Here is a 25,322-nt window from a genome sequence, read left to right on the forward strand (position 1 = left end):
AGTGGAACATAATTTTATTGTAATGGGAGAGAATGAAATGCCTAGTTGTTTTTTGATGGGAATAGATTTTTTGAGGTTGCACCATGTGTCAGTTGATGTTGGTAAGGGTTTGCTTTCAAAGAATGGCTGTAAGGTAATAGTAATCGAGGATAATAGTGTATTCATGGCGAATTTTGTTGGCATGATTGATATTGCAAAAAGTGAAGATGATTTGTTGAGCAAAGAAGAGGTGGAAGAAATGCAAGGTGAATGTTTAGAGATAAATAGGTTACGTGAATGTATTTTAAATGGTATTAGGGTGGAAGAATGGCCGTGTGATTTGGAAGCGTATAAGAAAGTTGTTAAAAGATTTATTGTTTGTAAGAATATTGTGTATTTTTTGCATAGGGGAATGGATGAAGATATATATGTTCCTGTATTTCCAATGCATGCAGCTGTAAGTATGTGTATGGTAGTGCATGACAGGTATGGGCATATGGGGAAGAATAAATTGTGGGAGTGCATGCGAGAGAGGTTGTTTACGCCTGGGTTGAGTCAAATTTGTAGGGATGTAGCGACCACTTGTGAGGATTGTCAGAAGGGGAAGTATCAGAGCATGCATGCAAGTCCGCCTGTTCTGAGGTTACGTATGAAAGAGCCATTTGAGATGTTTGTGATTGATTGTGTTTCGTTGCCTGTGACTGCGAGAAGACATGTGGGAATGATTGTCATGGTCGATCATATGAGCAAGTTTGCGTATGCAGTACCCATCAAGAATAAAAGAAGTGAGACGGTAGCGAGAATGGTAAGTCAAGTGATGTTGCCGATGAGTGTGTGTAAGCCTGCAAAAATGTTAAGTGACAATGGTCCGGAGTTTGTTGGATGGGAGTTTGAGCAGATGTTGAGAGAATGGGGCATTGAACATGTGTATTCGACTCCGTATATGCCAAGTGCGAATGGTTTGGCTGAAAGGACGGTAAGAACCTTGACAGAAATTTTGCGGATGATGAGTACATGTGATAATGATTGGGATTTATATGTTGGGCGTGCGTTGTGGGCGTATAATGCGACGGTGCACAAGAGTACTGGTATGTCTCCGTGTAAGTTTGTGTTGAATTTTGAAAAGATAGTAAGACCGAGATTGAGTGTGTCCGAGAATGATAGAGATGTTTGGAAGAAAGCAAATGAGAGATTTGAAAGCTACAAAGTGGGAGAGAAAGTGTTGAAAGAAGTAATTGAAAAGGGAAGAATGAATGTCAATAAGGTACGTGATAAGTTTGAAGGTCCATATGAGGTGTTAGATGTTGGTTCTAGTGGGTTGAGTTATGTTTTAGGTAAAGTAAGTGTGGATGGTAGTGTGGAAAAGGTTAGGGCACACCACAATCAGTTGCGGAAATGGAAGGAGGTACCAAGATATATTCAGGAGAATGGTATGACTAAATGGCTAAAAACGAACAAGTATGAACCGAGTATGTGTGAGGCATTAGGTTTAGAAGATAAGCAATTGGTGTTAGTAGAGTATGGAAAGAAAAAGAAGTCTAAGAATTTTACTGGGGATAAAAGACGGGAAAATTTTGTAGTTGTAGGCGGGAATCAGAATAAGCAGGACAAGGGTGTAAATGTACAGGTGAGTATGGAAGATAAATGTATTAATACAGATGAAACTTGGATGAGTATGAATGATACTTATAGTGTGTGTGGTTTTTCGTTAGATGAGGCAAGAGAACGTATGACGGACACGAGAATGAAAGATAGGAGAATGATAAGCAGTATGAATGATTCTTTTGTTAAAGTAGAAAATGGTTTAGATGTGATGGATGAATTGTTGACAGAAATTAGTGGGATTTTCGGGCCAGATGAAACTGAGGTAGATGAAATAGTGAATGATATCTTAGACGAGCAGAGCATAGACGGAAATAGTAATAGTACGTTGAATGAAAACGACATGGAAGAAGTGAATGAGAGAGTGCAGGTGTATGAAGGCCCAGTTACCCGAAGCCGAGGCCCTGTTCCTGATTGCGACTGGGTAATGAGAAAATAGGTAAGTGTTGTGTGAGGATTTGGCAAAGTAAGGGGGGAGGAATGTGGAGGATTAATTTTATTTTAATTTATTTTTTTTGTTTGCCAAATCGAGAGAGAGAGAGAGAGAGAGAGAGAGAGAGTGTGTGAGTGTGTTTATTTAAGTTTTGTCAGGGAGAGAGAGAGAGAGAGAGAGAGAGAGAGAGAGAGAGAGAGAGAGAGAGAGAGAAATTGTTTACAGTATTGGCTTTAGTTTGTCACAGAGAGAGAGAGAGAGAGAGAGAGAGAGTTGTTTTAGTATTGTTAGAGACATTTTATTTGCTTTAGCTTTGTCATTAGAGAGAGAGAGAGAGAGAGAGAGAGAGTGTGTGTGTGTGTGTGTGTGAGCGAGTGTTTATTTACTTAAGTTTGTCAAACCGCAAGAAAGAAAGAAAGAGTGTTTATTTGCTTTAGTTTCGTCAGAGAGAGAGAGAGAGAATTTCATTTGCTTCGTTTTGTTAGATCGCGCGTGCGCAAGAGAGTATGTGTGTATGTGCGTTTGTGTGTGCGTGTTTTGTGTGTCCGCGGTGCGCGCTGAGGAAAGGGTAATTAGCGAATGATTGTTTGAAGTTGGAAAGATTGTTGGTATAATTGAGGTTGTTTGTTTACCTTTTTAGCTAGGATAGGGTGGTGATGAATGTCTTGGGCGAAAGCATTGGATATCGAACGATAGTAGGAGCCGGCTGTGTATTTTTTTTGCTCTTCGAAAGCCGGCTGTGAAGCTTTTTTTTATATTCTGAGTAAGTACTGTTTTTATTTATTTTTGTTAGGCGCGTTCATGAGTGATAGAAAGTTTATTGTTTATCTTTGATTATGGTGCGATAGTTAAGTTAGTTAGGAGTGTTCATAAGTGTTTTTTTTATTTTGGCAGGCCGCGATTCCTCCTTTGGGAGAGAGTTCCTCGAGTGTTTACGTGATTGTTGACGACTTGGCCTGTAACAGAACTCGATACGATTGCTCAGATTTATTTTGTTGACGACCTGGACTACGATTATGATTATGATTTGATTGCTCTTAACGATGTTATTGATAGATGCTGTAACGACACCGCCGGTTGAAGGAATTGGTTTGGCATATTGATATATTAGATGATGATGATGATGACGATGATGATAAGTGCAATTGTGCATTAACATTTTTCAGCGGTCCGGTTGCTGCAGAGTTGTGTTTTTTTGGCTACAAAAGACTGTTGGCCTTGTGTGGACGAAAGTGTCCACTCAGAATTACATATTGGTTGTGTGGTTTAGTTTTAAGTTTTGTTAGGGTTTAAATTTGGTTTATTTGAATTATGTTACGTTTATTGTATGTTTTGTAAGTTGTTAATCGTTATTTATTTTGAGGGTTTAATTGAATGGTGGTATAATTAAGGCCGGTTTTGTGTTAAGTGTATGATTATTGATAAGTGTGTTTTTTTTGTTTATGTTGAGCGTTATAGTTTGTAAGAAATATATAGTTTTAAGGTTATGTTTTGTTTGTTTTTCCCTTCGAGCAACAGTCCAGTTTGAAGTAAAGTAAGGGGAAAGTTTGTGTTGTGGGATATTTTGAAAGAAGAGTGATCAAAGGTGTGGGGGGTTTGTTTTTGTTGACATCCCGCTACAGCGATAGAAGTAGTAGGGGACCCCTCGTCAGAGGGATTCTACAACAGACTTTTTCTGGTTCCCAAGAACTCGGGGGGGTTGGAGACCCGTTCTGGACGTAAGTCCTCTGAACAAGTATGTAAGCAAAGTCAAGTTTGCTATGGAGACATCTGTGTCAGTCTTAGCAGGCACCAGACAAGGAGACTGGATGGTGTCGATAGATCTGCAGGATGCGTACTTTCACATCCCAATTCACCCGAACTACAGAAAATTTCTGAGATTCGTACGCCACACAACTACTTATCAGTTCAAAGCACTTTGTTTTGGACTAAGCACGGCTCCTTACGTTTTCACTAGAGTGGTGTCGAACGTGGCTCGCTGGTTACATCTGAAAGGGGTACGAATATCAATGTATCTGGACGACTGGCTAATCAGAGCCAGGTTGCAAGAAAAACGTCTGGAGGATCTACGAGTAACAATGTTCATGACACAACAGCTAAGTCTGGTTGTAAATCTGGCCAAATCACAACTGATGCCTTCACAAGACATCATCTACCTAGGGATGAGGATTCAGTCAGTGGTTTTTCGGGCTTTTCCAGCCCTGAAACGCATTCTGGAATGGTTAAGAAAGGTGAAGCGCTTCCTGGGCAGAAGGACCTGCTCGGTGAGGGAATGGATGAGTCTGCTGGGGACCCTCTCCTCGATCGAGCAATTCGTATCCTTGGGAAGACTTCATCTACGTCCACTGCAATTCCATCTGTCAAGATATTGGACAAGAGACCAAGGCCTAGAGACGTGGATTCCGATTCCTCTGGGAATCAGGAATCAGTTGAATTGGTGGGATGACTCCCAACAAACTCCTAGAAGGCCTCGAACTTCAACAGAAGAACCCCGACCTAGTGTTGTATTCAGACGCATCGGACGTGTGGTGGGGTGGGGTGCAACACTGGGGAAGGGCGAGATCTCGGGTCTGTGGGAAGATTATCAGAAGGAATGGCATATAAACGTCAAGGAACTAGTGGCCATTCATCTAGCACTAATGCACTTCCAGGAGGAAGTCCAGAACAAGGTAGTTCAGGTCAACGCAGACAACACCACAGTATTAGCCTACATCAGGAAACAGGGAGGCACTCGTTCGGATTCCCTTTACGAGGCAGCAAAAGATCTCCTATTGTGGGCAAAAGCGAGAAATATAACTCTGATAACCCACTTCATAGAGGGGGAGAAGAATGTCAGAGCAGATCTTCTCAGCAGAGGAAAACAGGTTCTCATGACAGAGTGGACCCTACATCACGAGGTGTGCAGCAGGCTTTGGAATCTGTGGGGAGAACCGTCAATAGACCTCTTCGCGACGCAGAGAACAAAGAGGTTACCAGTTTATTGCTCTCCAGTCCCAGACCAGGAAGCAGTGGCAGTGGACGCCTTCCTCATGGAGTCGGAAGGACTAGACACGTACGCCTTCCCCACATTCAAGATTCTAGACAGAGTCTTGAAGAAGTTCAGAGAGTCGAACAACGCCCGCATGACCCTGATAGCTCCGTTTTGGCCCATGAGACCCTGGATCACAGAAGTGATGGAGTGGCTAGTAGACACCCCCAGAGCGTTACCGTGTCGGAACGATCTACTCAGACAGCCACACATAGAGAGATACCATCATAATCTCCTCGCTCTCAACCCCCCCAGATGCTGAAGCCTTGATGAGGATGGGGGGCTTAGGGATTAGCAGTTGGGCTCTAATGTACAGTGGGACCTACTTCCCCACTGGACCTCGGTGCCTAACTGTTGATCCAACTAAATTAGTCAGCACTTTCTCTCCGTTCTTTTGATTACTTCTTTTTTTCTCCCATCTCTTCCTCTTGGGCATGAACTTGTTGACGACTTTGGCTTGTATGACTTAGGTTTTGACTGCTGCTTTGGATTTGGCGCAGGGTGGGAGGGATGTCATACCATCTCAACCTGTACAAATATAGACGCCATCACCATCTGACAGACCCCATTGGGTGCAGACTAAGTCTGTTAAGAGTCGGGCTCCAATGATCCGGTTTTAAGTCGCCCATATTTGCGGGTAATGGGTGACGCCAGGCATTGGAGTCGTCGGTGGGAGGGGCTAACTACCCCCATTGACCAGTGTACGCCCACCTTAAGAGAGGCAGCCCCTCTCTAATAGAGGACTGGTCCCCTGCTGAAGCCTCTTCTTGTGTTGGGCCACATGGGATAGGAGGACTGACATCCTCCGATAAGAGGTGGATAACCCGGCTTGCTTCTACTTCAAAAGCTAACCCCAACTCTAAAGGACCATTCTACTAATGTTCAAAAACAAAGTAATTTGGGTGATATGGAGAATTTGCAAATCCCATTGAAACCAATTATGATGTGCTGTATAAATTATTTCAATGTTATGGTCACATCAGGGAAATTAGAATGAGGCTTGAAGGTGATAAATTGGAAGCATTCAACGCAATCAATGATATCATAAATATTAAAATCAATAATTTGAATTTCAAGGGTGCTCTTTGCGATCGGGTACCTAAGAATCTAGATGTATATAAACCTGCAGATTGGATTGATAAAAGTATAGAGGTAGTTGTACCCTCCCAGAGAAAGCCAAAACCACCAAAGTGGCTTGTTGCTCAATCAAAAGGGAGTACTGGAAATTATTTCAAGACATGTAAATTTCTTCAAAAGAAAGTAGGTACCATCGCACCAGGAGATATATCTCGGTTTGGAAAAAAGAGAGTTTCCTAATAAGTGCCTAATCAGAAACTCAATCTGTTATACTTTCCAATTTAAATACAGAGAACGATGACATAAAGCTGGATGTGAAACCCCATCTAAACTTCAGTTATGGAAGGGGAGTAGTTTTTAATAGAGACATATGAATTCACAGAAGAGGAGATATTGGCCATGTGCCCTTTAACTGTGTGGAAAGTGCATAAAGTCCCTGGAATGTCAATGATTATCCTGACTTTCCAGGATGCTGATGTGCCTTTCCACATTTACATAGAGAATGAACGAATTAAAGTTAAACTTTTAAGCAGAAGTCGCTGCAATGTTTTAATTGCTTTAGATATGGGCATCCATCTAAAGTATGCAAGAATGATAAAATGTGTAGTACTTGTTCCAATGTTTACCATGGAGAATGTACACTAGAGGCCAATTGTATAGACTGCAATTTGAATCACAAATCTACTGATAGGAACTGCCAGCAATATAAGTTGGAAGAGGCTGCTCTCAATAAATCCAGTATCGAACACATAAGTGTGGAGCATGCCAAGAGACTATTGAGTAAATCAAATCAGCAAGTTATGCAAAAGTATTGAAATCAGGAGAAAAAATGAGGCAGGAGACATCCAACCCACCTAATACTGCCGCTATTCCCCCGAAAAGAAATTTACCATCTTCTGATAGAATTCTAGAGGATAAGGCAAGAATATCACATAAGACTTTGCTCACCTCTAGTAAACATTTGTCCCCCACTACAAAGGATAATACTAACCTCTCCCAGGCTATATCTTTGCCTGATTTGATGGAGGTTCCACATAAAACAGAGTTATCAGGTGTACCTGTAGTTGGGAAAACATCAAAATCTAATAAATCACCACCTGTCAATAGGAAAAGAGAGAAACCTCCATCTCTCTCACCCTTATCCATTAAAAGCACTAAAGTTATGACGTCAAATAGATATGATGTTTTGCCTGTTGATATTTCAGATCAACAGGAAGACTACTTCAATCAGTCAATCAATTCAAGTTGAGGTCCACCATCCCCCACAAGAATTAGGTAACAACACTGAAAAGGCTAATATAAAACCTAATTTATCAAGACCCAAACTTAAAAAGCCTACAGAAAATATTGTCAAATCAAAAACTGTCAGTGGGAAGACCTCATCAAAGATGTCTTCCAGAAAGTAATACATAGTTATTTCATCCAATTTGCAATGGAATTGTCAGGGTTTGAGGGCCAAATATGATGAACTTAAGCTCTTAATTCACGAGCATTCCCCCATAATTGTATGTCTCCAGGAGAGCAAGCTTGATGCTAATACCCCTTGTCCTCGCAAATATATTAGTTATAGGACACCTTATGATCACGGAGTAGGGAGCCATAGCGGAAGTCTCACATACGTTTGTTGAGATGTTCCCCAACTTCCTTTATTTGTCCGTACACCTCTGCAGGCAGTGGCTGTACGGATTGATATAGGGAGAAGATATACAATCTGTTCGCTGTACTTGTCTCCAAGCGATAACGTCGTCGTCGCCCACTCATGTTCGAGTATTGGGTTCTGTCGTTAGCCATCAGCCTCCTATCTGTTGGGTGGGTGCTTATGCCTGATGTGGCTGTTAAGTCCTAGTCTGTGGTGGAAGAGTCGCGGACAGTGTTCACAAGGGAGGGTAGGTGGTGGGCGGGGCTGTTCTAATCGCTCTCTTCTCTAACTAGCCTCCTCATTTTGTCTCCTCCTCTCCTCGAAGTCCACGGTGCCATGGTGTACTGTACTCCTCCAGGTTTTCCTGTCCCTGGCTGTTTCTTCCCATGAGGAAGGATCGATGTCAGTTAGAGCCAGGGTGCGCTTTAGTTGATCTTTATAGCGCATTTTTGGGGCTCCTCGTGGTCTGGTGCCCTGGGTCAGTTCTCCGTAGAATATTTTCTTTGGGAGCCTAGATGGATCCATCCTATGCACGTGTCCTATCCAGCGGAGGCGGTGGTGGATGATGGTGGCCTCCACGCTGGTCAGCGAGGCACGTTCTAAGACTTCAATGTTGGTGGTGTGGCTCTCCCAGGGGATTTTCAGGATCTGCCTCAGTTTCATTTGTTGGAAGCGTTCTAGGATTTTAATATCGTTTCTATATAGCGTCCATGTTTCACATGCATACAGGAGCGTGGAGAGGACTACTGCCCTGAACACCATTATTTTGGTGGTCATTGTCAGTGCGTGGTTGTTAAATACACGGCAGTTGAGTCGGCCAAAGGCGGAGTGGGGTGCCCTGATCCTGTTCTCCACGTCCTTTTTGCTTGTGGGAGCTGATGTTAGGATGCTCCCTAGGTAGGAGAACTGGTCCACCTGTTCTAACGGTTGGTCATTCACTGTGGTATTGAAGTTGGGGAGCATCAGTCCTGGTGGATGTTGGACGAGGGTCTTGGTTTTGTCTGAGTTGACTTGCATCCCAAAACGTTCGCAGGCAGAGTTGTATGCATCAGCTAACGACTGCAGGTCCTCTGCCGTCTGACCTGGGGTGGCATTGTCGTCAGCATACTGCAGTTCTCGCACTGCAGACAAGGTGGTCTTGGTTCTGGCGCGGAGTCTAGCGAGGTTGAAAGCGCCTCTATCCATGCGGAAACGTAGGTCGACTGAGGGTGTGTCTGGGGGAATCTCGTTGAGCATTGCTGCGGTGTATAGCGAGAAACACGTCGGGGCCAGAATACAGCCCTGCTTCAGGCCGCTGTTGATGGGGAAAGGGTCTGAAAGAGAGTTCTGGTGGCAGACTCTCCCAACCATTCCGTCATGGAGGGCACGCACCAGCTTGACAAAATCGGGTGGGCAGCCATATCTTTTGAGGACAGCCCACATGGCAGGTCGAGGTACTTTGTCGAAGGCCTTTTTCAAATCCCAGAAGATGAACATTATGGGCTGTTGTTGTTCGAGGCTCTTCTCTTGTAGTTGTCGCGCACAGAAGATCATGTCTATGGTCCCGCGGGAAGGTCGAAAGCCGCACTGAGACTCTGGCAGGACGTCTTCTGCGAGAATAAGGAGGCGATCAAGGAGAATCCGAGCGAAAATCTTACTTGCGATGCTTAGTAGTGATATTCCCCGGTAGTTGTTACAGTTCTCCCTGTCTCCCTTTTTGAAGATGGTAATGATGTTTGCATCACGGAAGTCACTGGGGGGGTCTTGGTCTCCCATATTTTCAGTATAAGGAGCATCAAACGGTTCCTCAAGCCGGGGCCACCGTGAGTGAGGAGCTCCAACGGGATGTTGTCTGGCCCTGGGGCTTTGCCGGGCTTCATGCGCTGCAGGGCCTTGTTGAAGTCATGGATGGAGGGTGGTAGTGCCATCCAGTGACGGACGGGATGCTGCGGGGTCATTCGCAGGAGATCGTCTGGGGTGTCTGCTTGGTCATTGAGGAGGTTCTCAAAGTGAGACCTCCACCTGGCCAGGATGCCCTCGCTGTCGGTGATGGTCGTGGCCCCATCCGCGTCCTTCAGGCTGCCCACTGATGACCGTGTGGGACCGAATATTTCTTTTGTTGCTGCATAGAAGCTGCGCAGGTCACGTTGGTCAGCGAAACTCTGTATTTCTGCAGCTTTTCTTTGCCACCAGGTGTTCTGGGCTTCACGGATACCTCTTTGGCAACCAGCTTCAGCCACCTTGTGAGCACATTTGTTAGCTGCTGTTGGTTGGTTTTCCAAAGTCAGGCGTGCTTGTCGTTTGGTTTCAATGAGAAGAGAGATGGTAGCATCATTCTCATCAAACCAATCCTGCCGTTTCTTGGTGGTGTAGCCTAGTGTTTCCTCCGCGGCACGGGCCATGGCGTTTCTGAGGGTGGTCCAATGGTGCTCGACAGTGGCCTGACCCACAGGGTCTGCGAGGTATTGTTCGCAGGCCTCCTTGTAGTTCTGTGCCACCTGTGGGTTGCGGAGCTTACTACAATCAAAGCGTTGGTGTGGTACGCTGTCAGGTGCCCTTCTGGGTGGTCGTAGGGTCGTCACGGAGAGTCGGGAGATGAGGAGTCTGTGGTCCGTCCAGCAGTCGTCCGCTCCGGGCATGGATCGGGTGATGCGGACGTCTCCTCGGTCTCTGGCTCTGGTCAGGGCGTAGTCCAGGGTGTGCCAGTGTTTAGACTGTGGGTGTCTCCATGTGGTCTTTTGTCGCTTTGGTAACTGGAAGATGGTGTTGGTTACCACAAGTTGGTGTTCTGCACACAGACCCAGTAGGAGTTGACCATTGGCGTTGCAATTTCCAATGCCATGGCGGCCGATGATTCCCTCCCACAGGCGATGGTCTTTGCCTACTCGGGCATTAAAGTCGCCAAGCACAACGAGCTTGTCATTGGCGGGCACTGCCTGGATGGTGCGGTCGAGCTGGGTGTAGAAGGCAGCTTTGTTATCATCGGTTGAGGTCATAGTCGGGGCGTAGACAGAGATCAGGGTGAGATGTCTGTCCCGCGTGATGGGGATGCGGACAGTCCTCAGGCGCTCACTGATGGCCTTGGGAGCGAGGTTGTGCTGCTGCACTAGCTGGGAACGGATGGCGAAGCCGACACCGTGGATGCGAGGCTCCTCTAGGGCCTTGCCTTTCCAGAAGATGGTGTAGCCTGTTCCAGCTTCCCTGATGTTGCCCTCTTCGGGTAGTCTGGTCTCGCTAAGAGCCGCCACATCAACATTGAAGCGGGCTAGCTCCTTGCAGACGAGGGCTGTACGTCGTTCCGGGCGGTTGGTGTTCGTCACGTCTTGGAGGGTGCGGATGTTCCACGCACCTAAGGTTAATATTTTTTTCTTGTTATTTCGACCGCATTAGTGGGATGTCCACCAGCCGCGGTGAGCTGACCAGACGGGTTTGCCGTGTCCGATGTTTACCCCACCTTTTCTAGGGGCCTCCCCATGTGGGGGGCTGCGGTGTCCTCAATAGGTCAGCCCAGTCACGGGTCCAGCTGCCGAACTCTGGTGTCACGGCACCGTCACCAGAGAGCGACTGAATCTTAGACTCGCCGCCTGAGTGCAGTCGTGGGCTAAGGGCTTCCAGCTATCCAGGCCTGCCCCCTTCACCCACGGTGCTGTCGCCTCAGGACTTGCTGGTGGTGATGATGATGATGATGGTGAGAAAGAGATGAAGAAGGGTGGAGGAAACGACAGAATGCCAGTAGCTAGGTATATTGTTTTGGGTGGTCGTGGCTTTGCAACGGCCACGCACACACACTTGGCCCACATAATTTTCACCGCGGCTCAAGACATATGAGACAGGCGGCTTCTCCGATGTTGGTTGCATCGGGCTGCCGGGTTCTTGTTATGTCAAGGCCCGCCTTGTTGCCTGCCCGACAGGCATTGCCCTCTTCCGCCGGCGCTGGGAAGCTCCGCCGTTGGGGTCTTGTTTGGTTTGATTTTGGAGTTTTCCTTCTCCTAGCCTTTGCCTATCTTAGAATAAAGGAGAAGGCCTATAGGGGTCTTTGGGACGTGGATCCCGGCCTTTAGACTGAAAGATTAAGTAAGCAAACTACCTGGTTGATCCTGCCAGTAGTCATATGCTTGTCTCAAAGATTAAGCCATGCATGTGTCAGTACAGGCCGCTCTAAGGCGAAACCGCGAATGGCTCATTAAATCAGTTATCATTCATTTGATCCAAACCTACTACTCGGATAACCCTGGTAATTCTAGAGCTAATACGTGACCATTACAACTCCGACTGGATATGATGATTCAGCAGAGGTGATTCAACAGCTCCCTCAACCTTTTCTTTTACTTGGAGATTTGAATGGTAGACATCCTTTGTAGGGTGATGTTTTAGCAAACACCAGGGTCAATATTATATCATCAATAGTGGAAAACGAGGATGTAGGACTCCTTAATACAGGAGAGCCCACACACTTCCATGTTCAGACAGGTAACTTGTCATGCATTGACCTTTCAATTGCAAGCTCTAACTGCCTTCTTGATTTTGATTGGAGGACATTAGATGATTGGCATACTAGTGATCATGCACCAATCCTTATAAACACCAACAAGGGTCCGCCTTTACAAAGATCGCCACGATGGGATCTAGACAAGGCAGACTGGGTTAAATTTCATGAGCTAAGTGAAATCGAGGGTAGTGCAGAGCAGTTTGAATGTGTTGATAATGCCATAGCCCTACTGAATGGAACTCTCCATACAGCAGGAATCAATTCGATTCCCGAAACCACAGGACTATTCAAAAGACGACCAGTTCCGTGGTGGTCTTCAGAATTAACAGCCTTGCACAGAGCCACCCGAAAATCTCTTGACTAGATTGCGTAGACGCCGTACGGATGAAAATTTGATATCCTACAAAAAGTGTAGAGCACAGTTTCGTCGTGCCATGAAAGAAGCTAGACGCCAATCGTGGGTGGCTTTTGTTTCCTCCCTTAATTGTAGAACACCAACATCTTCTGTATGGAGGAAAATAAAAAAAAAGATTGCCAGCAAATTTACCCCAAACCCACCACCAGTGTTTAAAGTGAATGGTCAGTATGTGGCTGAAGCAAATGTAGTTAGTAATGCCCTGGCTGACCACTTTTCAAATGTATCACGCAAGAGTGTAGCAGCTCCTGGTCACCAGTACAGGAGCATTGAAGAAAAGAAAATTTTAAATTTTGCAACAGGAAAGGAAGAAGCGTATAATTCTCTTTTTACTGAAAGAGAACTTGATTCCACACTCGCTACATGTAACGATACAGCCCCTGGACCCAATGGAATTCCATATGTAATGGTTAAACATGTACATTTTAATACAAAATTGTTTATTTTAAGCATTATTAATAGAATATGACATGATCATAGTTACCCAAGTGTTTGGGAACTAGCCATTATTTTACCCTTTTTAAAACCTGGTAAGGACAAGTTTTTAGCAGCAAACTAGCGACCTATTGCATTGGCATCTTGTTTATGTAAAATTATGGAGAAGATGGTCAATGCAAGACTGATGTGGTACCTTGAAAAGAAGGGTATTTTATCACCAATTCAATGTGGATTCAGAAAAATGCACTCAACGACTGATGTGTTGATATGACTTGAGTCCTCTATTTGTGAAGCATTTGCTTCCAAAAAGCACCATGTGACAGTCTTTTTTGACCTTGAAAAAGCATATGATACCACTTGGAGATATGGTATACTGTACTTAAAACAATTCATGAATTGGGATTGAGAGGAGAGCTGCCACTATTTATTCAGGCGTTTCTTTCAAATAGAGTTTTTCAAGTGAGAGTGGGGGAAGCTCTATCAGAGAGTAAGTGTCAGGAAGGAGTTACTCAGGGGAGTGTGCTGAGTGTAACCCTTTTTGCACTAGCAATTAATGGGATATCCTCAGTCGTTCCCCAGGATGTTCTCTCAACATTATTTGTGGATGATCTCTCGATATCATTTGCTGGAGCTAGAATGGCAATGGTTGAGAGAAAAATACAACTCTCAATTGACAAAATTATCCAGTGGGCCGATATGAATGGATTTAAGTTCTCGACAAGTAAAACTACTATTGTCCATTTTTGTCGTATCCGGGGAGTACATCCAAACCCGGATATATACATTAAAGGTCAACGGATACCATGTGCAAGTGAAGCTAATTTTTTAGGTTTGATATTTGATTGTAGGCTTACATGGGTTTCTCACTTGAAAGCGTTAAAAGCTAAATGTCTCAAGGCTCTGAATATTTTAAAAGTACTGTCCCATACATCGTGGGGGCAGACCGCAATACTATTTTGAAATCATACAAGGCCTTGATTTTTTCCAAAATTAGTTATGGATGTGAAATATGCTCCACCCACCCCAAGCCGGTTAAAGATATTAGATTCAATACATCATGGTGGTATTAGATTGTCCACAGGAGCATTTAGAACCTCACCTATCCCAAGTCTCCTTGTTGATGCTGGAAAGTTACCTCTAGATCTTTACCGAGTTTCTGCTATTATTCGGTATTGGTTTAGATTACAGAGACTCAATAATTTTTTAGCCTTTCAGACTGCAAGCCATGTAAGTCACTCAACATACTTTGAGTTGCACCCAAAATCTCCTCTACCGTATGGGTTTAGGGTGAAACAATTTTTAAACAGTCTTGATATAATTAGAATTAGGGTGCTTCCATTTAAGGTATCATCAACGCCTCTATGGAAATTACCAGAGATATCTTTTTGTAAATATTTTATTGGAGTCAAGAAGAATATGACTGACTTGGAATCCAAGTCTCTGTTTATGGGACATGTTGAAGAACATAGGGGATCGACTTTTATATATACTGATGGCTCCAAATCTGATGCTGGCATTGGATTTGGAGTACTGTACATAGTATTGGTTTTAATTGTAGAGGTGCACTTCCTCTAATAGCTTCAATATTTACTGCTGAACTGTATGGCATACTAACCGCTGTTGAGAAAATAGCGTTGGAAAAGGATGGTAATTTTACAATTTTTAGTGATGCAAGGAGTGTTCTTCAAGCTTGTAGAAGTTTTTAATTCTAGTAACCCTCTGGTTTTAAAGATTTTAGAATGGCTTTTTATTATTGGACGGAGAGGTATAACAGTTCGATTTTGTTGGGTTCCAGCACATGTAGGTGTTTCTGGGAATAAGAAGGCCGATTTACTGGCGAAGAATGTGGCATCCGAGTTAATTTTACAATTTTTAGTGATGCAAGGAGTGTTCTTCAAGCTTGTAGAAGTTTTTAATTCTAGTAACCCTCTGGTTTTAAAGATTTTAGAATGGCTTTTTATTATTGGACGGAGAGGTATAACAGTTCGATTTTGTTGGGTTCCAGCACATGTAGGTGTTTCTGGGAATAAGAAGGCTGATTTACTGGCGAAGAATGTGGCATCCGAGTTAATTTTACAATTTTTAGTGATGCAAGGAGTGTTCTTCAAGCTTGTAGAAGTTTTTAATTCTAGTAACCCTCTGGTTTTAAAGATTTTAGAATGGCTTTTTATTATTGGACGGAGAGGTATAACAGTTCGATTTTGTTGGGTTCCAGCACATGTAGGTGTTTCTGGGAATAAGAAGGCCGATTTACTGGCGAAGAATGTGGCATCCGAGTTGCTACCAAAGAGGTATCCCATTCCCTGTAATGATTTCCTACCTTACATCAAGAAATTAGTTTGTAATAAATGGCAACAGCAATGGGATAGTCTAGATGGCAATAAAGTGAGGGAAGTAACGAATATCATATCACCTTGGAGGTATAACATGATACCCCGAAAATGGGAGAAGACTCATTGTCGTTTGCGTGTTGGAAACACACGATTGACACACGAGTTTCTGCTGAAGGGCCAACACCAACCGTATTGCGAGGACTGTTTAGTACCTTTAACAATGAGGCATTTGTTGACCGAATGCCCTAATTTTCATAACTTAAGAAATAGATATCTGTTTGAGGCTCGAGGTGAGGATGGCAGGTTCATCCTTGCCAAGATTCTTGGGCATGATGTGTCCTACTATACGAGCGGAATTTTTAGATTTATTTCAGAAGCAGGTCTTCTGAAAACTATTTGATTATTATAATGATTTCTTAACTTTTATGGTTTTAATTGAATTCTCTTTTATTTTTCATATATGATAAATGCTATCGGCGTCAATGACCTTAAATGTCAGGATGCCAGAAATCAATCCTCGCTCTTAATCTAACTGCGTTTGACTATCGAAAAACTGGCAAGAATGAAGGGCTTTTCGAGGGAAGCTGCAAGAGCAATCGTGAGAGCGAGGAGGATGTCCACAATCAAGGTGTACCAATCTAAGTGGAACGTGTTCAGAGAATGGTGCAGGATTAACAACATATCCTCTTGCAGTACCTCTCTAACTCAACTGGCAGATTTTCTGTTGCATTTAAGAACACACGAGAAGCTAGGAGTATCAACCATCAAGGGATACCACAGCATGCTAGCCTCCGTCTTCCGTCACAGACATATTTATGTGTCAGGAGACAAGGATCTCTCGGACCTCATAAGATCCTTTGAGACCGTTAAGAGGAAGGACAACCCAACCCCCTCTTGGAATTTGGATGTAGTCCTGATGTTTTTAACCTCGAGCAGGTTTGAACCTCTCGACAAGGCTTCATGGAAGGATCTTACTAAGAAGACCCTATTCCTGGTTGTGTTGGCGACAGCAAAGAGAATAGGAGTATTGCAAGTCATTAGCAAAAAGGTGGGCTTCAATGGAGAGAATGCAGTCTGCTCTCTACAACTGTTTTCTCGCCAAGAATGGGAATCCTTCACAACCATGGCCCAAATCCTTCACCATTCCAGGGTTATCTCATTTAGTAGGACGGGAAAAGGAGAGAGGCCTTTGTCCAGTGAAAGCCCTAGAATTTTATCTGCCGAGGACCAAAAACCTGAGAGGACAGGCAGAAACCTCTGGTGCTCGGTAAAGAAGCCTTCGTTACCCTTGTCATAGAATGCTCTGGTGTTCTTTATAAAGGATTTTTAATAAGAGAAGCTCACCAGAACTGTGACGAGAAAAGCTTTCCAATCCTCAAAGTCAAACCACATGAAGTAAGAGCTGTGGCAACTTCGATGGCTTATAGACACTACAAGTCTATGAAATCAATTTTGGAAGGGACATTCTGGCGAAGCAAGTCAATCTTCGCAGATTGTTACCTTAAAGAGGTACAGACCCAATATGAGGATTGTTGTTCCCTGGGTCCGTATGTTGCCTCCGGCGTCGTAGTTGGAGAGGGTACTACTGCCTCTAACCTATAACCTTTTATTATATACCTTTGCCTTTTTCTTGAACTTGATATCACAGGTTGTCTGTGAAGGTTGTTGCAACCTTCCACAGTCTGGGATGCAAGTCTAAGTTAGTTTTTATGGAATATGTTTTCAGTGTGCTTTTGGGCTATGCCAGGATAGCAAGGGTGGTGGTCTAGTCATGTTAAGGTCAAGGACCGTGTGGCAGCCCTACAGAGACTTTTACAGCCCCCTGGGTGGATCACTGGGTCTCTCAAGGAATGCAGGCAAATGAGGCAGGATAACTATGAAACCAGCTTCCTTATCAGGTAGGAACCAGATTATTGGTACAGCTAATTTGTAGCGATTAATAATTATACGAATTCCCGACGGGGTTTGCGGTTTTCTAACCCACCACCAATGGTGTCAATCAGCTATATATATATTTTAAATATACTTACCTGGTAGTTACATATATGAAAGGTCCCTCCCTCCTCCCCTCTGAAAACAGGGGCATGGAATTTCTGAGGACAAATGGGAATGGTTCCAGGTACCTGGATAGAGGGAGCACAGGTATGATCACCTGTTTCTATTCATGGTTTTGTGACAAGTGTAGTGTCTATGGCTGCCAGCAGTTATTCCTGCACAGAGACGTTCCCCCTGAATATTCGGGATCATCTCCAGGATGCTCTTTTTGGAGGACTAGGCTAACGACGGCTTCAAAGACCTTCTCTCCAAGAGGATGTTTTTGGCTCCACCTCCAGGCTTTGCTTCTCTAGAGCCCTTATGCTTCTGGAGCATGCTATCAAGGTTGCTTGTCGTCTTTGTTTGATCTTTCATCTTTAGATGAAGATCCTTGATGCCTCTGGCATCCTTAATTTTAGTCTTTAGGGACCTTCTAGATCTTGCAAGCAACTTGCTGAACATTTTTCAGCTGCAGTCTAGTCGTCAACCTTCGGGGTGTTCTCCTCCAGATACGTCCTTCTAGGAGGAGGAACTCTCTCACCCTTGCTGCCCATCCTCACCTACAAGGAAGTTTGCGGAACTTCTAAACCCGCAACGACTTTGAGGGCCTTCTCACCAGGCTGTGTCCTTCTGGAGTTCCTTTTTCAGGGCGTTGTTCCTCATAGTATGGTTTTTTTGCCCGCAACAGTTCCCTTGGCTTTTTTTTTTTTTTTCTCCACAACACTTCCCTTGGTTTTTTTCCTCCGCAACAGTTCCCTTGGCTTTTTTCCTCCGCAACAGTTCCCTTGGCTTTTTTCCTCAGTAACAGTTCCCTTGGCTTTTCCCCCGCAAAAGTGTCTTTTTCCCGGCAAAAGTTTGCAGGTTCGGTTTTTGCTGCCAGAGTTTGTCAAATTATTATTAAAAATTTCTCCCAATTGTCTAGAGGTTCCACTATTTTCTATTTTGCTTCAACTCCATTGTTTTGATTAAAAAATTCCAGTGAAAAATTTTCCCCCAAGGCCATCTACATGGTTTTTCCCCAATACATCTACCTGGTTTTTTTCCCCCATTCCTTCTCAATATTTTTCTCAAGTCCATTCAAGGTTTTTGAAGTACATTAAAGTGTTTTTTTGTAGTTTTTATTTTCTAAATATTATTTGTCTGTCCAGTCATTTTTTTTTTTTTTTTTTTTAATATTTTTTGACTGTCCACTTTTATTATTTGTTAGTCCTGTCAGATGTTTTTCCCCCAAGTGCATTCAATGTTTATTCTAAGCCCATTTAAATTTTTCTTTCAAGGTCAATTAAAATGTCTTGTTTTGAAAAGCACATTTATATAAAAAAAATTCCAAATCCATTCAATTCCTTTTTCTAAGTGCATTAAAAAAAGAAAATTCAAATGGGCTTTCAATGTTTTTTCTAAGGTCATTAAAATATTTTTTCAAGGTCCATTCAATATGTGGCATTTTTTCCATTAACATTTTATAAGTCCATAAAAAAATACCAAGTCTAGAGAATAATGTAATTTGTGTTTTGCTTTTTCATAAATACATTCAAATTTTATTCAATATTTTTTATTTGTAAATCCATTCAAATGTGATTGAACTGAACAAAGTATATAAGTCCTTTTTATGGGGTTATTTTTCAATTTTCTAAAAATTTATAAAAACCATTTTCTTTTTATGGAATTTTCATTCACATGGACTAATTTGTATTTTCTCTTTTACAGGATGTGGTTTATGAAAGCTACATCGCCGAGGAAACATGGCATCGCCGAGGAAACATAACATCGCCGAGGAAACATAACATCGCCGAGGAAACATAACATCGCCGAGGAAACATAACATCGCCGAGGAAACGTTATTAACATCGCCGAGGAAACGTTATTAACATCGCCGAGGAAACGTTATTAACATCGCCGAGGAAACGTTATTAACATCGCCGAGGAAACGTTATTAACATCGCCGAAGAAAAATAATATATATGCCGGTCATCCAGGGCAACTATAAAAAAATTCTGGACCCCTCAAAGTTGTTTTGTTTTACTTACATTTTCACCAAAAAAAAAATTAAAAAATAAGTTTTTTTTTTTTTTATTTTTTTTTTTGGTGAAAATGTATGTTTTTTTTTTTAAATCTTTATTGGGGTTACTTTAATTTAACATAATTTGTATCACACCATTGCTTTGAATTTAATATATTCATATTACATAATTTGTATCACACCATTGCTTTGAATTTAATATATTCATATTACATTCAAACTTTTTGGGATTATCTAAAATAAAATGCTTGATTTTGAATTTGTATTGCTTTCAAACTATTGTGGATTATATTGAATAAAATGCTGAACTATATATATATGCATATTTATTTCTTACATCATTACAGTATTTATTTACAATGAATACCTATTTTATAAACAAAGGTTGATTATGAAATACCAAATAAACCAGCAAGGTAGTAGACTATTATAGCTTGGCCAAAACTGGAGGTTGCCTTAGGTTGTCAAATAGTATATTTTCCTGAATTATGGAGATAGTGCAAAAACGCCCACAAAAATATACACAGCTACAGGCCATGGCCCAGCTTCTCTTCTGCTCCGTTTTTAATTCTCATCCGCCCCGTGCTTAGCCTCATCCTTTCCGACCTCTGCAAAACATGCAAAAACGCCCACAAAATATACACAGCTACAGGCCATGGCCAGCTTCTCTTCTGCTCCGTTTTTAATTCTCATCCGCCCCGTGCTTAGCCTCATCCTTTCCGACCTCTGCAAAACATGCAAAAACGCCCACAAAATATACACAGCTACAGGCCATGGCCCAGCTTCTCTTCTGCTCCGTTTTTAATTCTCATCCGCCCCGTGCTTAGCCTCATCCTTTCCGACCTCTGCAAAACATTTCGTATATCAGTTATTATCCTGACATGGCTCAAGACAAATACTAAACATATGGCTACTCATTACGATAATAATAAAACCTCAAATTTTTACTTTAGCTATTACAAATATCGTGAATTCTACCAGATTATTCCTAGTGATTATCATCCTAACATGGCTCAACACAAGACAAATACCAAATATATGGCTACACATTACAATAACATAATACCTCAAATTTTTACTTTAGCTACTCCAAATGTTCTAGTGTATTCTACAAGAATACTCCTAGTGATTATCCTGAAATGGCTCAACAGAAGGCAAATACTAAATATATGGCTACTCATTACAATAATAATAAAACCTCAAATTTTTACTTTAGCTATTCCAAATGTTTTCGGGAACTCCACAGGAGTATTCCTAGTGATTACAATCCTGACACTGCACAACTGAAGACAAATACTAAATATCTGGCTAATCAATGCAAGAAAGATAAAACCTCAAATTTTACTTAAGCCATTCAAAGTGTTTTGCTACTCTATAGGAATATTTCTGGTGGTTTTAATCATGACACTGCTCAACAGGAAACAAATACTAAATATATGGCTAATCAATACAAGAAAAATACAACAAAATTTTGCTCAGTCTACAGTATTCCAATTATCCAGCATGTGTTCTCATAACTTCACGTGGATATTCCTTGTGATTGTAATCTTAACATTGATCAACAGAAAACAAATACATATCTGGCTACTCAAGACAGTAAACTAAATCCAAAAAATTTTGCTTAATCTATTCCAATTATCCAATAAGAGCTCTCGTCACTAAACGGGGATATTATGAATGGTTGTAATCCTTACACTGATGACAAGACAACAGATACTAAAGATCTGGCTATCCAATAAAAGAAAAATAAAAGCTAAAAACTTGGCTAAATCTCTTCCATATATGCAATAACTGTTCTTATAACTTCACGGGTATATTCCTAGTGATTGCAATCCTGCCACTGCTATAGAAAAAAAAAAGTACTAAATATCTTACTACCCAATATAATTAAAATAATCAATTTTAATTTATTCTAAATATCCAACTAATATTTTCATTACTGAGGGGGAAAATTCCTTGTAATCCTAGCACTGCTTAACAAAAATGTACTGTAATACTCTAACAATCTACTTCTTACTGGCTACCCAATGGAAAAAACAATAAAATCTATAAATTCCACTTAATCTATCCTACACATACAAAAGTTCGCATTACCTACATTGGAAATTCTTATTGTTTGTAATCCTAGCACTGCTTGGAAATTAAATAGTAAATAACTGATTACCCATTGCAAGAAAAATAAAACTTAAAAATTTCACTTGATCTATTATTATAAATATCCCACAAATGTTCTTATTACTTAAAGGGCAAATTCACAGGGATTGTAATTCTATCACTGCAAGAAGCAAACTATAATAAATCTTTGTTCATACTGGTTACTTAATGGAAAAACAATAATTCAAAATAAGACCTGAAAATTTCACCCAACCGTGCTAAACATCTTACATGTGTTCTTGTTACTAAATGGAGAATAATCAAATATCTTGCATTCCTAGTGATTGTAATGCTAGCACTGCTTAACAGGAATTATTAAGTGGGCTTTCAACTATATTTCTATCCTTCTTTTATATAAAATTTGCAATACACAGTTTCCTTAGGGCTGCACAAGGCTCTCTTGTCATTATCTTAAATCCTAAACTACACCAGTCGTCCATAAAGAATTAAATCCAAAGGATTACTATAATACATATGGATAGCCTTCGTTTTAAGAAATAGATTACTATTAGCATAGTGTGTGGTTAATATAAACTATAGCATATTCATCTATAATAAACTTAACTCCAAAGGATTATTATATTAGTATATCAACAGAATTCTTGAGCTAAATTAGCATTATGCATCAATATCTTTGCAGTTTGTGAATGTTCTAGATTACATTTTCGCCCTTTTGAGTATTTGTTGGAAACGTTTTGTATAAGAATACATTTGAGTTAGTGGTTATAAGAAATCTAAAATCTAACATATAATTTAAAGTCAACTTAATTTCACTGACAGTTCCAATCACAAACATTTCTAACGTTTTAACGATCACCAAACAAACAGTGGATTATACAAACTAAAAAAGGGATTTTGACGAAGGAAAAATCTATTTCTGGGGAGAGACCTGTGGCGCCCGGTGAAAAGAGTCCTTCTTATATACCTTTTCTGATAAAACCTTCCAATTATACCAGAGAAAGATAAAAGCATGGAATGCTGAGGTTACAACCCTCGCGCGAGCACCTTTAGGGTGTCGTGTATAAAGCAAAGGCGCGTGAAATCCACTATTCACAGGTTGTCTTCCATTTAGTTAATTCCTTCGTCAAAGGGATGGGCCGATACAAAGGCCCTTGCCAACCACCAGCGCCACACCACCCACGCCACGACGCGAGCGCCATCTGAACAACATCCTTCTGTATTGGCCATGATGGCTTGGAAAGGAAAGGGTGGGATTGTGTAAAATAAAGGGGAAGGGTTTCACCGGGCGCCACAGGTCTCTCCCCAGAAATAGATTTTTCCTTCGTCAAAATCCCTTTTCTGGGTCGATCTGTGGCGCCGGGTGAAAATGTACCAGAGAATGCCTTCCAAGCCCAACAATAACTAATTTAAAGAGGGAAGAGAAACAACACCATGTAAAGAAAATCATAAATAATTAAGGTAAACAAACATGATAACAGGGAAGCCTCCGAGTATCAGAGGAAACATGCTACAAAACTGACATGGCTAAGAATATCCCAACCCTGTAACAACGGTAACCAATAATAGTTACAAACATAACCTAATATGTAATAAACTTAGGGCTAACGAACCACCAAGGAAGCGGCGTCGTGGTGCGAGTGGCGGGTAGGAGGGAGAAGAAAAGAGATGGATGAAAGGAAGAACAAAAGATCACTGGGGAGAGATACGGCTCCCAGCTGCAACTGTTGGGTATTTAAGAGCCTGTAAGTTCATTAGATAGTGGCGTTTGAAGACCATAGGAGATTCCCAACCCGTGAACTTTATAAGGTCATCAAAGTCCATCTTCTGGGGGAAATGATCCCGGATTGGCTTGTCAAACGAAGTATAGGATCTATAGCCTAATACCACGTATGGGAATGGTACCTCCTTGTTCCCTGATAAACAAGGGGCCAGACGATCGGGTAGCAGTCGTGGCTAAAAAGGCCCTGAGAGTGGTGACCGGACATAGAAAAGTATCTTGGAGAAGAGGAATAACTTTCCAAGGGGACCACCTATTTTGGGGGTTAACGGCCTAATCATATTGGCGAATTGTCGAGTCCCTTTTGACTGATTCGAGTAAGAAATCGTTTTCCGGTTCAATGTTCGAGTCTCTACGAGCTGCCAACTTCCTGTAGTCCACAAAGTTAGGGTTTTGGATATCCTTGAGTAATCTGACACAGTGAGTTTGGAATACTCGGGTCAGTTTGAGGAACGGAATCCGGATGGGACGGAGTTTCCACTCGAGGAGGAGAGGAAACCAACTGTTCCTGGGCAGTGAGGTGGTACTAAAACCACTGCGCCCCGGAAGGAGCGCAGTCGGTGTTAAAGTTTTTAGAAGATTCACTGGGAGAGATAGGGAAATCTTCCTCTAATGATTCCAATCCCGGGGTAATGCGTCCATGGCATGAGCCCGAGGGTCCAGGATTGGGGTCACATAACAAGGAAGTTTGTGATTGATCTGAGATGTGAATAGATCTACCTGGATGCCTGGAACGAACCTGAGTATCCACCGGAGTGAAATTCTGACTCCAGGGAACTCGTCCTGGATAGTGAGCCCGTTCTCACATCCTGGCCTCCCGCTAGGTGAGGTGCTGACAGGAACCAGTTCTTTTCTGTTGCCCAGGCGAAGAAAGTGACCAGGATCTGATTCAGGTTGGGTGACTTGGATCCTCCCCTGTTTCCGTAGTGTACCTCGTCTGTGCTGTCTGACACTAGTCTGATGTGGGTCGACCTCGGAGGAGTCTCTCTCTTCAGGGTCAAGAACACTGCCATGGCTTCGAGAACATTGATATGGGACTGTTTCATGGCTAGTGACCAAGAACCTGAAACATCTGATGTTCGGAGAAATCCCCCCATCCACTTAGAGACACGGCTGAATGGAATGTCACTTGTGGAGGTGGGAATTGTAGAGGAACCGCTTTGGAGAGGTTCTTCGGTTCGGACCATGGGCGTAGTCTCATTTTCCCGACAGAGGGGATCTTCGAGACCTTGTCTTCTTATAGGTACTGTAGCTCTCTTTCTCCAAAATCGATTGATGTCTTGAGTTTGGCTTTTATTAGGAGATCTGTTACTGAAGTGAATTGGGAAAGGCCGAGGATACTTTCTAGGCTCTTTGGACACCTGTTTGTGCTTGAGAAATTCTTGATCTTGGAACCTATTCCTCTTACTTTTGGAAGGGAGAGACAACGTGTGCTTCGAAAGGTCCCACTGAATGGCTAACCATTCTAAGTGGCCTGATGGTCGCAGGCGAGACTTATGGAGATTGACCCGAAATCACAGGTTGTCGAGCGATCGAAGAAATTCCTTCGTAGCTCTGTTACCTTCTATGGCCGGCCGGGCCCAAATGAGCCAACCGGCCAGATAAGCAATGATCTGTATCTCTTGGTTCCTGAGTTGTTCTAACACTGCCTCTCCCAGTTTCGTGAATATCCTGGGATCAATGTTGAGGCCGAAGGGCATGTCTTGAACACAAAGGCTTTCCTGCTTAGGTGGAAACCCAGATAAGAAGAGAAGTTTCGAGCTATAGGCGCAAGCTAATAGCGGTCGGTAAGATCGACAGAGGTGGTGACGGTCCCACGGGGAAGTAAGGTCCATACCTAAGAGATAGTCGTTTGATTGCTTTTTCTTGAGTAACCCTGTGGTGTACTCTTTCAGGATGGGAGTGTATTTCTGGGAGAAGGTCACTGGCGGAGGAGGAGGACCTTGAGGCCATTTTCATCTCAA

At 42.5% G+C, this 25,322-nt stretch overlaps 1 long non-coding RNA gene across 3 annotated transcripts in view; it reads left to right on the forward strand.

The window, feature by feature from the left end:
* LOC137630099 (uncharacterized) overlaps window positions 1–19,282 on the forward strand; it is a 48,133-nt gene extending 28,851 nt beyond the window's left edge. For all 3 annotated transcript variants that reach the window (XR_011041650.1, XR_011041652.1, XR_011041651.1), the window contains exon 3: window positions 19,154–19,282. This is a non-coding gene — a long non-coding RNA (uncharacterized lncRNA). The remainder of the gene's footprint in view (window positions 1–19,153) is intronic.
* Window positions 19,283–25,322: the final 6,040 nt, after the last annotated feature.

Source organism: Palaemon carinicauda, chromosome 38, assembly GCF_036898095.1.
Source record: "Palaemon carinicauda isolate YSFRI2023 chromosome 38, ASM3689809v2, whole genome shotgun sequence".
NCBI lineage: Eukaryota > Metazoa > Arthropoda > Malacostraca > Decapoda > Palaemonidae > Palaemon > Palaemon carinicauda.